The sequence below is a fragment of the Pongo abelii genome, chromosome 10 (assembly GCF_028885655.2).
Source record: "Pongo abelii isolate AG06213 chromosome 10, NHGRI_mPonAbe1-v2.0_pri, whole genome shotgun sequence".
NCBI classification, from domain to species: domain Eukaryota; kingdom Metazoa; phylum Chordata; class Mammalia; order Primates; family Hominidae; genus Pongo; species Pongo abelii.
Window position 1 is genome coordinate 53,547,451 of NC_071995.2, and position 5,096 is coordinate 53,552,546.

Consider the following 5,096-nt stretch of genomic DNA (forward strand, 5'->3'; position numbering starts at 1 on the left):
AAGAATTCCTCTGTTATTTTGTCATGCATTAAGGCCCAAGAAAGGCGTAGGCAAAACTCTTGATGGGCTACCGTTACATCCCAGCCTTGGTATGAGGGTACTGGCTTTTAATATTTAACTTAACCACTCAGTCAGTACTGAAACAGTTGTTATGGAGGCCTGCATTAGTGAGACCTGGCCTGCCACAGTTTGGCTGTGTCTCCACCCAAATCTCATTTTGAATTGTAGTTCCCATAATCCCCACATGTTGTGGGAGGGACCTGGTGGGAAGTAATTGAATCACGGGGGCAGTTACCCCCATGCTGCTGTTCTCATGATAGTGAGTGAGTTCTCACAAGATGTGATGGTTTTATAAGTGGCTCTTCCCGCTTTTGCTCATCACTTCTCCTTTTTGCCATCATGTAAAGAAGGACATGTTTGCTTCCCCTTCCACCATGATTATAAGTTTCCTGAGGCCTCCCCAGCCACATGGAACTGTGAGTCAATTAAACCTCTTTCCCTTATAAATTACCCAGTCTTAGTCATTTATAGCAGCATGAGAACGGACTAATACAGATGGAGATAAGGAACTTGTTGGGAACCCAGAGTAAAGGGCACTCTTGCTTTGCAAAGAGACTGGCGGCATTTTGCTGTGGAACTTTGAACTAGAGAGAGATGATTTAGGGTACCTGGCAGAAAAAATCTCTAAAGCAGCAAAGCATTCAAGAGGTAACATGGCATAAAAGTTTGGAAAATGTGCAGCCTGACAATGCAGTAGAAAAGAAAACCCCATTTTCTCGGTAGAAGTTCAAGCCAGCTGCAGAAATTTGCATAAGTAATGGGGAGTCAAATGCTAATCACTAAGACAGTGGGGAAAATACCTTCAGGGCATGTCAGAGATTTTCACAGCAGCCCCTCCCATCACAGGGCCCCAGGCCTAGGAGGAAAAAAAAATGGTGTCTTGGGTTGGGTCCAGGGCCCCCTGGCTATGTGCAGCCTCAGGACTTGGTGCCCTGTGTCCCAGCTGCTCCAGTCATGGCTGGGGCCGAGGTACAGCTCAGGCCATGGCTTCAGAAGGTGCAAGCCCCAAGCCTTGGCAGCTTCCACTTGGTGTTGAGCCTGTGGGTGCACAGAAGTCAAGAACTGAGGTTTGGGAGCCTCCACCTAGATTTCAGAGGATGTATGGAAATGCCTGGATGCCCAGGCAGAAGTTTGCTGCAGGGGCAGAGCTCTCATGGAGAATCTCTGCTACAGCAGTGCAGAAGAGAAATGTGGGGTTGGAGCCCACACACAGATTCCCCACTGGGGCACTGTCTAGTGGAGCTGTGAGAAAAAGACCACCATCCTCCAGACACCAAGATGGTAGACCCACTGACAGCTTTTCCACCCTTGCACCTGGAAAAGCCACAGACACTCAACACCAGCCATTAAAGCAGCTGGGAGGGGGGCTGTACCCTGCAAAGCCATGGGGATGGAGCTGCCCAAGGCCGTGGGAGCCCACCTCTTGCATCAGTGTGGCCTGGGTGTGATACATAAAGTCAAAGGAGATCATTTTGGAAATTTAAAGCTTAGTGACTGCCCTATTGGATTTCAGACTTGCATGGGTCCTGTAGCCCCTTTGTTTTGGCCAATTTCTCCCATTTGGAATGGGTGTGTTTACTCAATGCCTGTACCCCCATTTTTCTAGGAAGTAACTAACTTGCTTTTGATTTTACAGGCTCATAGGCAGAAAGGACTTGCGTTGTCTCAGATAAGACTTTGGACTTGGACTTTTGGGTTAATGCTGAAATGAGCCAAGACTTTGGGGGGCTATTGGAAAGGCATGATTGTCTTTTGGAATGTGAGGACACAAGATTTGGGAGGGGCCAGGAGTGGAACAATATGGTTTGGCCATGTCCCCACCCAAATCTCATCTTGATTGTAGTTCCCATAATCACCACGTGTGGTGGGAGGGACCCGATGGGAGGTAATTGAATCATGGGGGCAGTTTCCTCCATGCTACTCTCATGATAGTAAGTTTTCACAAGAGCTGGTGGTTTTATAAGGGGATTCCCCCTTTACTCAGCACTCATTCTCTCTCCTGCCACCCTGTGAAGAGGTGTCTTCCACCATGATTGTAAGTTTCCTGAGACCTCTCCAGCCATGCTGAACTGTGAATGAATTAAACCTCTTTCCTTTATAAATTACCCCGTCTCAGGTATGGCTTTATTTTCGTGTGAGAACACAGTAATACATTATGTATGTTACTTAACCAAGAAAGAAGTTTTCTTCATTGTCACAGATTCATATCCTCATAGTGTTCTTTGGAGATACTTCTAATACAAGGCAGTCTCTTGTTTGTTTGGGTTATTTTTCTTTCCTAGGTTGCAAAAGTGTGTTAAAAACTCCAAAAATATGTAAATATGTAATATATAAATAATATATAAATAAAATATCTAAAAATATGTAAATATTAAAAAATGTAGATAGCTTGCCCTCAAGGAGGGAAGACATAACCCCCTACTCCTTAAGTGTGGGCTACAGATAGTGACTTTCTAGAAAGGAGAGGAAAAGAACAACTTTACCATACAGGAACTTGACAAACACACCACTTCAGGCAGGTGACTACGGTCAACATTGACAGGGACAGCCCCTTATAAAACCACCAGATCCTGTGATTACTTACTATCATGAGAATAGCATGGGGGAAACTGCTCCCATGATTCAATTACCTCCCACAGGGTCCCTCCCACCACACGTGGTGATTATGGGAACTAGAATTCAAGATGAGATTTGGGTGGGGACACAGCCAAACCACATCATTCCACCCCAGCCCCTCCCAAATCTCATGTCCTCACATTTCCTCTATGGCCTTCCTCCCAAAATCCATAACCCCAGACTAATCATGATAAAAACATCAGATAAAGTGGAATAACTGGGCCGGGCATGGTGGCTCACGCCTGTAATCCCAGCACTTTGACCGAAGTGGGTGGATCATGAGGTCAGGAGATCGAGACCATCCTGGCTAACACGGTGAAACCTCGTCTCTACTAAAAATACAAAAAAAATTAGCTGGGCTTGGTGGCCGGCACCTGTAGTCCCAGCTACTCGGGAGGCTGAGGCAGGAGAATGGCATGAACCCAGGAGGCGGAGTTTGCAGTGAGCTGAGATTGCACCACTGCACTCCAGCCTGGGTGACAGAGTGAGACTCCATCTCAAAAAAAAAAAAGAAAATTTCAGTAATAGGGCATCCTAAAAACACCTAACTACTCTACTCCTTGAAATTGTCGAGATCATCAAAAACAAGGAAAGTCTGAGAAATTAGGGAGACATGACAACTGGATGTAATATGTTATCCTGGATGGAGTCCTGAAACAAAAAACAAAAAGGACTTTAAATGAAAACTAAAAAAATCTGACTAAAGTACAGACTTGAATTAATAATAATGTGTCAATATTGATTCATTAATTGTGAAAAATGTACCTACTAATTTAAGACAATAATAAAGGAAACTGGGTGTGGAGTATATGGGAATCGTATGTACTATCTTAGCAATTTTTCTGTAAATTCAAAACTATTCTAAAATGAAGTGTTATTCTTTAAAAGTTTTTTGACATAGAAGTTTATAATATATTGCTAAATGATAAAAAAGATTAAAAATATTAAATTTTCAATAAAATATGTATTCAGATCAATACACGACAGATAGATACATACACATCTCGATAAAATATGTATCTAGATATATAAAATATATGTATCTAGATATATAAAATATATGTATTCAGATCAATAGATGATAGATAGACACATACATACCAAAGTATTAACAATGATAAGCTCCAAGTGGAATGGATTTGGGTGTTCATTATGTTGTTTTGGTTTTATATTTTTATATTTGAGATCCACTAATCATACAATAGGAAAAAATAGCATATAAAACATTTAAACAAAATGATGGAATGTTTTAATTTATTTTGATTTTTTTAAGAAAGGATATATATATATATATATATATTTTTTTTTTTTTTTTTTTAAGTGGGCTCTGGGAACAGTGTTAGTCCATTAGGGCCTTCAGTGTCCTGGTGGTGATTTTGTCCTTCTTAATGATGTGGGCAATGACTCCCATGCCTGACACGGCATCCCAGTCCACAGCATTCAGCATGGCTTGGAAGATGGTTTCAAACAGCTGTTCTGGATCCATGTTGGACTTCCAGAGGGACTCACACATTTCATACATTTGTTCTGCACAGGTGCCACCGACCATAAAGTCTTCAGTCACCATGGGGCAGCCAATGAGGTCTAGAGAGCAAATAAAGGGCTTAAAGGTCTTCAGGTCCAACCCAGCAATGACTGGCTCAGTATAGTAGGGGCCAAACGTTTCTCAGACAAGAGGCCTTGGCCACCATGCTCATCAGGTATAAGATTTGACTTCCCACCTTCCTTCAACTCAGACAGGTTCAGCCGGAACTTGAGGCACTAGACAACTGTCTGGATGTCAGTGACGAGCCGGGCCAGACGGATATACAGCCCGTCACCCATGGGAAAGATCTGGAAGTCCGCGGTAACCATTTGGGCCTGGATCCCGAAGAGCCTGTCTGCAGCTATAGCCAAACAGCTCTTCTCCTTCATGGCCATGACGGCCCCTTGGTTATGAGACATAATAGACATAATTGTGGTGTACTAGGAACCCTCCATCACCAGCGCAATTCGGTAAACTGGGTCTAGCCTTCCTTTATTTTGACATTTTTAACGCCTATTTTTAACCAATCGTGCCTACTTTATGCCTTTAGAAATGTTTTATCAATAGTTTTATTTTGTAGTCCGGCTGTGGTGGCTCACGCCTGTAATCCCAGCACTTTGAGAGGCCTAGGTGGGAGGACGGCTTGAGCCCAGGAGTTCAAAACCAGCCTGAGCGCCGGGCGCGGTGGCTCAGGCCTGTAATCCCAGCACTTTGGGAGGCTAAGGCAGGCGGATCACGAGGTCAGGAGATCGAGACCATCCTGGCTAACATGGTGAAACCCCGTCTCTACCAAATACACAAAAAAAAAAAAATTAGCCGGGCGTGGTGGCGGGCGCCTGTAGTCCCAGCTCCTCGGGAGGCTGAGGCAGGAGAATGGTGTGAACCTGGGAGGTGG

The 5,096-nt window shown here is 43.9% G+C and overlaps 1 pseudogene; it reads right to left on the reverse strand.

Annotated features, from left to right (window-relative positions):
• Positions 1 to 4,015: 4,015 nt before the first annotated feature.
• LOC100436828 (proteasome subunit beta type-3-like) lies at positions 4,016 to 4,629 on the reverse strand (annotated as a pseudogene).
• Positions 4,630 to 5,096: the final 467 nt, after the last annotated feature.